Raw genomic sequence first — 11,062 nt, 5'->3', positions numbered from 1 at the left:
AAAGAAGTGGTCCCAACACTGACCCCTGGGGGACACCATGTGAAACAGCTGCACACCCTGATCTGTGTTTTTTAATTTGCACAAACTGTTGATGGTCAGTGAGGTAAGAAGAAAACCAAGAGAGTGCAACACCCGTGACACCAACACCAGCTAAACGTTCTATGACGAGTGGATGGGAAATGGTATCAAAGGCTGCACTCAAGTCAAGAAGGATGAGAATGGATAGTACCCCCGAGTCAGCTGCACAGAGAAGGTCATTGGTGATTTGTACTAAGGCTGTTTCAGTGCTGTGGTTGGAGCGAAAACTAGACTGGAATGGTTCATGAAGGTTATTAGAGCTGAGATGGAGTTGAAGCTGAGTACCCACAATCCACTCAAGTGTTTTGGAAAGGAAGGAAAGGTTTGATCGAAGTTGTTCAGGTCATCAGGTTCAGCATTCCATTTTTTAAGGATGGGAGTAACAACAGCAACCTTAAGTGTGGAAGGTACAATGCCAGTAGTGAGGGAGGAATTAATTATGCCAGTAATCAGAGGAGATTGCAGGCAGGCAGATTTTAACAAGGCTATGTGTTGTATTCATCCAAGACAGATTATCACCAGGAGGACAAGGCAATTATGATAGATATTGGTGGATGTCATGGATTTTTGTGTGGAAAAAGTTGAGGAACTTGTTACATTGTTCAGGGGAGGGGTCAGAAGGGAAGTTATCGGGTGGATGAAGTAAACGTTTTACTGTGGAAAAGAGGACTTTTGAGTTATTTTTACCCGAATTTATGATGTTAGAGTAGTATAATGTTCTGGCAGCTGAGAGGACATTCTTGTAAATCAACAGGTGATCGGTGTATGCTTGGGAGTGAATTACCAGGCCAGTCTTCTTGCACAGGCGTTCTAGACACCGTCCACTAGTTTTTAACTGGCATAATTCTAGGGTGTACCAGGGAGCAGTGTGAGTGAAAGAGACAGAGCGGGTTTTAAAGGGAGCGAAGGTATTTAGGGAAGAAGAAAGACAGTCGTTGTAGTGCACAATGAGATTATAAATAGACTTGGAGTCAGGACTGGGGTAAGTCTGAATCAGATTGATAAGATCAGTGGGGTTGATTTTTTTATGTTTCTAAAGGAAATGGTGCGTTGGACATTATGTTTAAGAAGGGGAACAGAGACTTCGAACATGACAGCTTTGTGATCAGAGATAGGGAGTTCTGTATCTGTTATATTACAAGGAAGAATGCTGGTAGAGCAGACTAAATCTAAAATGTGACCTTTGTTATAAGTGGGAAATGTAACATTTTGAGTGATGTCAAGACTATCAAGTAATAACATAAAATCAGCAGCACATCTACATTTTTCAGTTGCATCGATATGAATGTTAAAATCACCTACAAGGAGTACATTGGGGGACATGGCATAGACAGAAGTCAATAATGAAGACAGCTCAGTTAAAAATCAGATAGCTTAGGTTGTCTATAGATTGTTAAAATGATCAGTGGTTGAGAACCTGGGAGTTTAACAGCCAGATGTTCAAAAGAAGAGTGCTGAGGTAAACTGATAGGCTTAACTTTAACATTATCCTGGTACAGGACAGCAACACCGCCACCTCGCCCAGTAGAGCGAGGTTGACCAATATACGAGTAACCAGGCGGGATTGATTGATTGAGATCATAAAAGTTGTTTGGCTGTTGCCAGGTCTCAGTGAGGCACATGATATCCAACTTCTCGTCAATAATAAACTAATTGATTATGAGGGCTTTGTTGGTAAGTGACCGAACATTAAAAAGTGCAAGTTTAACACAGTCATTAAAACCAGAGTGCATCGATGCCTTAATAACCAGTCTGCGCAGACTGTGATCAGAATGATATGAGAATTGAAGTAGCGTTGGCATTTGAAAGTTTGAGCCAAGAGAAGTACAATGATAAATGATAAATCGGACTGATGTTTCTTGATTAATAAAAGACTTTCGCAAATCAAACTAAACTTTAAAAGCACAATGTTCTTAACTAGTAAAATAAAAACAACAAAAACAAACAAATAAGCAGACAATTACAAATATTCGTATGAGATGAAGCAGCAGCCAACTGCGCCAGCGTGCTCACTCGTACAAACGAACACCTCTTGGTAGCCTTATAGACTTATAAGACGTATAGAGTACATACTGTGACAGTTCAGTTTGAGAAATACATGTAGCCTATAGAAACATGTAAATTATTAGAAATACTGTATATTATTTTATATAGTGTTGACAAGTGTTTTTATTATGTTGCTTCCCCAGGAAAATATTATTTCAGTTATACGTTGTAAAGCAGGACATTACAAAATATAAGAATACAAAGTACAATAATACAGTGCAATTCAAGGCATAATACATTTTACAAATTCCAATTTACACAAGTGTATATGAGATATACAGTAAACAATATATAAGGTCTTACATCCTAGATTATGAAAGCTGATGAGTGCAGACAAGACGTTAGGTCACAATCATGGGCCAACGGAAAGGGAGTGTAGGGGAAATCAAAATAAACGAGTACTAGTAAAGCAAAGCAAGTAGTATCACAAAAAGTATAAATGCTATCTTACAGAGGGGTAAATGACTAAATTACAAGTACTCTCTGAAAAGATGTGTCTTGAGTAAGCGCTGGAAGGTGGTCAAGGACTCTGCGGTCTTGACTTCAGTGGGAAGGTCGTTCCACCACTTAGAAGCCAGGGATGAGAAGGAGCGGCTCTGGAGGAAGAGGAGTGGAGAGGAGGTAGAGTAAGTCTTCTGGTGCTGGAGAAGCGCAGTGGTCTGGAGGGGATGTATGGAGAGACGAGTGTCTGAAGGTAGCTTGGTGCAGTGTGGTCGAGACAGTGGTAGGTGAGGGTCAATGTCTTGAACTGAATGCGTGCCGGTATCGGGAGCCAGTGGAGGGAGCGGAGCAGTGGAGTATCGTGTGTGAATCGTGGCAGAGAGAATACCAGACGAGCCGCAGAGTTCTGGATGAACTGGAGCGGCGGGTATAGATGCAGGCAGGCCGGCCAGGAGGGAGTTGCAGTAATCCAGGCGGGAGAGGACCAGGGACTGGATGAGCAGCTGAGCTGAGGTCTGAGGGGGGCAACAGTGGCTTAACTACAGAACCCAATATTATTGGGGAGTGAGTTAGTCCATCTTCGTTGTTCAAGAGCAGGCTAAATATTTTAAAACTTAACGAGAGCACTGTTGGACAACTTAAATGAGGTAAAGAACGCCCGTTATTTACTTTAGCCACCTGTTTGATATCCTTTCCACCCACATTTACCCCCATGCAATATTCCCCCCCCATTCCCCTCCCATGGCTTTGGTTTCCCCCCAATCTGGGGACCCTGCGTATTAAGTGTGTTTGGGGGGAGGAGCCAGTGGTCTTTCCACCAATCGTAGAGCTCTACTGATAATTCAATTAGTCACCATTGATCTTAACAAACGAACAAATTGTTCAACAGAACCACAAGGGGACAGCAGAATCTTGGGTTTAAGCTGATAAGCAGTTTTTTTATTTTCATGTGTTATACGGCAATGCTCCTTTACGTCATGCTGTGGTCGATAATTTAATTTTTATCTACAATTAAAGGCAATAAAACATGTAAAAGGGAGGCTCGCTTATTGCAGTCTATGATCATTAGATTTTGTTGATCTTGAAATCAAAGAACACTGGGCAGAGAGAGCAGCAGGAAGATGAAGATTTTAACCACAGAAGAACTAAAGACCATGTAGGCATCGCTGAAATGCTATTTTACACAAAGTCTAAAGGTAGGCATCCACATAAATGAGTATAGAAACAAACATATAACTTACATAACATAACATGAATAAATAAAAGTCTTGCAAAGAAACCACAGAAAATAAGAGGTGGTGTTGTTATATACATTGTTACTTCTACATTTAAATCAGCTAGTTATTTGACATGCTAACCCACTCATCTGAAAACGGCTTGTCAAAAGACTTCTGATGGTCGGGAAGCAAGTGCACAAATGATGGGTCTGATTTTTAGCTTTCTCATGCATAGCTGAGATAGACCCACATGCATGCATAGTGTATCAGTTTGACAGACTTGAGCCCCTGAGCACGATATCCAGCAAAGACAGTATACACAAACAAACAAGGACACAGAGACATAAGCTAGGCAGTTTAATTTTTGAAGGGTTAATAAATATCAGACTTACAGATTACCTTGTATTCCTCCCTTCATTGTAGGTGTATGGCCATGTGTTTAGCATTAACAGGAATAAGCCGCACGGTCTGGAGGTAGTGGTGGATGCCTGGCCTGATTTTAAAACAATAATCTGTCGACCAGACTTGAAGGTGTGTGTGTGTGTTTTTTTCCAGTTAAATACTGAAGAGTGTTTATGAAAGAAAGACTAGAAGGACTATACTTGCTGAATGTGGTAGAAGGTTGATTCTTTATTCCGTCAGCTACAGGGGAGCCTGACAGGAGAAGGTTCCTAGACAGTCTCATCATTTCCTAGTTACATTTGGTATTTATTGGTTGTAAGCAAGACCGAGAAGATGATTTCCTTCTTGATTGCCCATACGGAAAGGAAATATATTGCAATATATTATAAAAATAAGTGGACATATCATGCAATATAATGTAACATATATTTAGTTCAAAATACATACTTATTTGTATTTGTGCTTGTTTTTATTACAAAAAATAGTTATTATAAAGTATACTATTGTAAACTAAAAAGTTATGTATATCGCATTTGCATTGTTTTATTTGTTCTAACAAAAACATGTTTTTCTCTCTTGAACATGGACATGTACATGGGAGCATAAAGGGTTAATGAAAAACACATTTTGGTTCTTTTTTTCATCCATCATATATTTATGTCAGGTGTTAAAACATTATCTTCAAAATCTGGTACCTGGGAAGGGTTTTCATTTTTTCATCTGGAGTTGAAGTGGTTAAGAGGACAATCAAGGTGTGTGTTTCATATTTAAAAGTATGTTAACAATATATTTATATAGTATGTTAACAATATATTTATAAAATATATAGTTATGTGTTTCAATCTATAAAAGTGGCCCTAATTCACATTTTTATGTTTTAAATATATCTTAATGTATTCCACAATATACAAAAACTGCAATTTACATATTTTGAAGTATATTATAAGATACTGTAATATATTTTCCAGAAAATACAATATATTGTAATGTATATATTAAAATATCTTGATAATGTATTTCTTATATATTGCTTAATTCCGTGTTTGTATTTTCACATCCCTGTTTATATTATGATGTTATTGAATTACTCTGTTGTATTGTAGAGGACTCTGGTCATGCCAATAAAGCTAATTTTAACTTTAATTTCATATGTTTTGTAAAATATATCAATTTACAAACACAGCAATAATGTATATATATTAAAATATATTGTAGTATATTATAAGTTCCAGGATGATAGGACAATATATTGTAACATATATTAAAATATATTTTGATGTTTTCATAATATTTAAAATATATTCATATATTTAGAAAAATATATCACAATATACAAAAATGGCAATAATTTACATATTTTAAAATATATTGCAGTATATTACAGTATATTGTAATATATTTTCCAGGAATACATGACAGTGTATTGAAACAGATATATTAAAATATATAGTTTTTTCCAATAATATATTTTGAAAAATATATTCTGCATATATTAAATTTCCGTAAGGGTGGTGCAAACAAGCATACTAAGCAGATTACAACTAATTAACAAGAGACATTTAAATTACTTACTACCTAGTCTTATGAATGAATACCCTCCTGATAAAGGATGCTAACACATCAAGGTTTGTTAAACAACAAGATGCAGTCCAACAACAGAATGCAGAGCCTTAGAGAGAAGAGCTACATTTTGCCATGAGAGAAACCATCTATGCAGTTGAGAAAAGCTGTGTCAGCCTTTGTCAGGTACAAGGAGTAAAAGAGAAACACAGTTAGGCTTTTAAACCCTAGTAATGTGAAATTTAGTTTTTCACACACATACTATATCAAGCTTTCAAATAGCATGTGTAACTCCCATAAAAGCATTCATGAATTAAAACATAACCTTGCCTTGTTTTCTATGTAATGTTTTAAACTTGGGTTTATGATTTTTAATGAAATCCAATTTCCTCTTGTTCTTTGAGCAGAACAAAAGATCAGCTGAATACCATAAAACCGTTACCGTCTTCAGCACAGATGAGGACAATCTCAGGACAATGTTGTCAGGTGGTGTTATTGACTGGAATGAAGCTTTCCTGATAGGAGGTATGTTTTAAATGGATGCATATGTTTTTCAAACAAGCAAATGTTAACATCTAACTTGAAAAACTGTGAAATTGTGTTAGGATACAGAAATGACAGCCAAACCCCAACACAGCACTTCACTATTGTTAGCTTTTGAAAAGTGATTGCTGAGGTAGGAGTGGATGATAAATATTTATGTGAGATATTAATGTAATATAATGGAAAGCATAGTTCTGAATTTCTTTCTGAACATTAGTAACATTTTGTGCTCTCACAGGAATTGATGCTTGCCACCATGCCATGTTGAAGGAAATCTCTGCCTTTCGACTTGTCTCAATGAGAATATATAGCTTGGTGCATTTAATGACTTTACAGGACCCAGGGCAACTGCCTGACCTCACTGTCAATAGGTACTGCAAATCTACATATACCTGATGAACCATAGCCCAGTTTGAAGATTCCCTCATAAAATAAAGCAAACAAAGAAGTACAAAAGTCCATGCACCAGGTGTGGGTGAAATATTAACATGACTTACTTAGGAAAGCTGCATTATAACTTTGGATGAAGAAGGCACATGCTGAAGTGCAAATACAAGCATGTTGTGGGTGAGATTTTAAGGAGGAGAAAGTACACATTTAACCATAGATCTAGAAGATAGCAACAATTCTGGTGCAGAGATATGACACTGCCAACTAAAATTATTCAGACCAAAACATCATCTGCCATTTTCCCCTCACTGTGCATTAGTTAACGATACTGATCAATTTGTGTCCTTTGTTCCTGAAATGATTGGAGAAGTAAGTTAGAACTAAACCCATCTAACTGTGGTTGTCCTTTGATGCTCATGCTTAATTGGGAGCTGCTTGTAATTAGATTCACCGGGAGGCCAGCAGGCTTTTATGATCCCAAGCCTTTTAAAACCAGCTTGCTTCCACTTCTCCAAACAGTAGTGTGTAAACCAATCCTTTTGGCTATTATACGGTTGTGGATATAATGTTGCCCATATGATTGTATTATTGACATCAACACTCCTTCCTTTAATGATGAACCTGTGTTGCCGTCTTTTGTCAGTGTCATCACTCAACGAGTCGCACGTTGATCTGGTGAACAACACCTGGAAATTTGGAGGCAATGAAAATGGATTTAGGATAGTGAGAAAACTGATCACCGACTTCCCCTCGTGTTGCATCACAGATGACAAAGGAAACCCAATCTCCTGGGTGCTGATGTACGATTACTGTGCTCTGGGGCTGCTGTACACCCTGCCTGAGCACAGAGGGAAGGGCTACGCTAAGATACTGATCAGCACCATTTCAAAGAGCCTTCGTGCCCAGGGGTACCCAGTCTACTGCTACATTGAAGAGGAGAACAAGGTGTCCTACAGGTTGTTTAAAGGCCTGGGTTTCACAGAGGAGCCGACATACAGGGCTGTGTGGTTTGATGTCAACTATTAGTGTCAGGGCTGGCCCTAGCCTTGAGTAGGGATGCACCAATCAATAGGCCAGCGATCTGTATCGGGCCAATATGGCAAGAAATTACTATATCAGCTATCGGCTGATTGCTTTACAATGGCCAATATTTCTGACCGATATTTCTCTTTGATTTGTTCTATTCTACTTTTAGTTTTAACAAAATATGAATGAGGCACAGTCCCCCCACCCCAGACCTGCTCTTGTTCTATAGGCCAATAAATAATAGGACAATATTGGTATTGTATGATCTTGTTATATGAATATCGGCCCAGATCATCCCTACTTTTGACTTTACCAAACACAAGACAGTGGCTGGAGGATATGGGTGAGGTGAGATGGGAGCCGGAGAAACACAAGCCCATTTTCTCTGGCCTTGGTCTCTGTCCATCCGTGAGCCACATGAAATTAACAGCAAGCTTCCATCATGTTATTGCAGTCCCTATAATTTTTTCCTATTCATTTTGTCCCCATAATGAAAATAAGGCAAGTAGCTAAGTTCATGAATGAAAAGGATGTATTCTGAGTAATATTAATTAATTTAAAGTTTTTTCTAATATGAGGTACAATGGATTCTGGGCTTAGTGGGCTTATTAAGAACAACAGTGATCCATGGGAAATTAACATCAATAATTTTGTATAGTTAATGTAAATATGTAATATCTTTATAATAAATAAAATACATTATTCCTTACAAGTTAGACCGTGTTTTATTATTGTTAGTATTCTGCTTTAAAGCCACGTGCTAATGGGCTTTTCAAGTGTGATGTTCCTTTTAAGCCCATATGACAAAAACAATGACATTTTAAAATTATAATTGATAGAACATTAAATATTGTTTTATCTGAAGAAGCTTCTAAAATGTTTTGATTTACTATGGTCATCAACAGTTTTTCACATTTTGTGTTGTTCTGCTGCATCTACCTGCATCACTCTGACAGTGTCCTGCGCTCGCTCCGGAAACTCATGAAATCTATATTTTCAAATACAAAAAGGGTTTTCAAATACCAAATAAATTAATCATATAAGGTTTCATTTGATTTATGACTCTCTTACTTTTATAATTCTTATCAATATTCATGTTTGGTCACCAAATTCCAGAAAAATGGCTTCTTGGGAGGGCCCATCATAAAGCAAAGTTTTGGGGTGACATTTGTGACAGCACAAAGTCATAAATAACTCAAAAAAAAAAATGTGATTGGCTCCAAATAAAAAGTAACATGACAGTAACAACTTTGTGCATTTGCTCTGAAACAGACCAACCTTCTAATATTTCCTGTCATTTTTGTATTTCAAAATAAAATAGCAAGTGGACTTACATGGTATGTGGGCTTTATTGGGTCACTTCCCCTAATCTAGCTAATCATTTTCATCATTTTGATGACAACTGGCATCACATCAAAGTGATGTGACCCCCCACCACATCACCAACATTATATTATTAATTAATCTGATTGAGCTGGATTATTGCTTTATATATAATTTGTTAAGAAATGTTAATTCCTCACAAAGTTATTGTCACGGTCTCACCTGCTATTCCTTCAGATCACCACCAGAGGTCTCTCTCTCCCGAGTATTAATCCCTGTGCTTCTTTCTCTCAGTTCCCGCATCAATCAGTCTCTCTTCTCTTCATAAACTCCTCAGCGATATACACTTATATCCATCATATTACATGAAATGTAGCACACATATCGCTGACTTGTGTGCTTTGACCTCACTCAAGACAATACGCACTATAGAGACGAGCTGCTGTAGCAATGCAAAGGGCAAAGGAGTGTTTTATGCTTTACGCCTTGTTGTTCAATACTTTGTTTTAATGATCTTACCGAGTGGTTTTCCATTTCACTGATGGAGCTACACAGCCGTGAATAGAAGTGCTTGATAAAGCTTGAATTACAACATGATGTACAGTACTGAACAGTGCACAACAGACCCACAATAATATAGAGAGCATAATGATAATAGGAAACACAAGTGATCCGCATTGCCATTAACCGTGAATCGTCCATCAGCAACTTACTTTACCTTGAAACCCACAATAAACAGACCTGTTAACTTGCACTTTTAAAATGTGACAATTTCAGGATATATACTATTTTCTCAGACAAAATGCGTAGAAATGGTTGTGTTTCCGAATGGTTTTGTGGTGGAGCGTCACATATTTTCTTGTGCAAAAATGTAATGCATCAATTATCACATTGCAGCAGCATTAGAATAGTCAGCAGGTAATTAATTATGTCCTTGCACCATAGCATTTGGTTATCTGCTTACATGGTATGTTATGTTGATTTCAAAGCTAACTACTGATTCCGATTGAAAATGAGTTCGATAATAGCTATAGCTTATTGCGTGGATTGAGGTCACACAAGCATCAATCGACACAACAGCTGAGGTGAAATAAATAATGAATAACGTCTGATACATGCCTCTACCTTGCCTTGTCCTCCTTCAGTTTCAAGAATTGGTATTAAACCACCCTAATAAGTACTTCATTAATTGTACAAAAAAGCGAGAAATAATAGCCTACATACGACTTTTTGACAATTTAATATTTATAATTTTTAAACCATTCAGGTATACACTACTGATTTAACACACCAACCCAATATATATATATATATATATATATATATATATATATATATATATATATTGTTTTCCACCAATTTGCATTTATATTTTAAATGCAAACTTCAATGGGGTTTGATCGATTAGGTTTTTAGACATTGAGACAAGTCAACACCTTGAACTCATGAATCATCAGACCAGGCCACCTTCTTCCATTTCTCCGTGGTCCAGTTCTGATGCTCACGTGCCCATTGTAGGCGCTTTTGGCAGTGGACAGGGGTCAGCATGGGCACCCTGACTGGTCTGCAGCTACGCAGCCCCATACGCAACAAACTGCGATGCACTGTGTGTTCTGACACCTTTCTATCAGAACCAGCAATAACTTGTTCAGCAATTTGAGCTACAGTAGCTCGTCTGTTGGATCGGACAACACGGGCCAGTCTTCGCTCCCCACGTGCATCAATGAGCCTTGGCCGCCCATGACCCTGCTGCTGGTTCATCGCTTTTCCTTCCTTGGACCACTTTGATAGGTACTGACCACTGCAGACCGGGAACACCCCACAAGAGCTGCAGTTTTGGAGATGCTCTGACCCAGTCGTCTAGCCATCACAATTTGGCCCTTGTCAAAGTCGCTCAGATCCTTACGCTGCCCATTTTTCCTGCTTCTAACACATCAACTTTGAGGACAAAATGTTCACTTGCTGCCTAATATATCCCACCTACTGACAGATGCCATGATAAGGAGATTATTCAGTGTTATTCACTTCACCTGTCA

At 37.9% G+C, this 11,062-nt stretch overlaps 1 pseudogene; it reads left to right on the top strand.

The window, feature by feature from the left end:
- Nucleotides 1-3,686: 3,686 nt before the first annotated feature.
- LOC136719429 (glycine N-acyltransferase-like protein 3) lies at nt 3,687-7,703 on the top strand (annotated as a pseudogene).
- Nucleotides 7,704-11,062: the final 3,359 nt, after the last annotated feature.

The sequence above is a fragment of the Amia ocellicauda genome, chromosome 23, assembly GCF_036373705.1.
Source record: "Amia ocellicauda isolate fAmiCal2 chromosome 23, fAmiCal2.hap1, whole genome shotgun sequence".
NCBI lineage: Eukaryota > Metazoa > Chordata > Actinopteri > Amiiformes > Amiidae > Amia > Amia ocellicauda.
The sequence above is the reverse complement of the archived record's forward strand: the minus strand, read 5'-3'. Positions and strand labels throughout refer to the sequence as shown.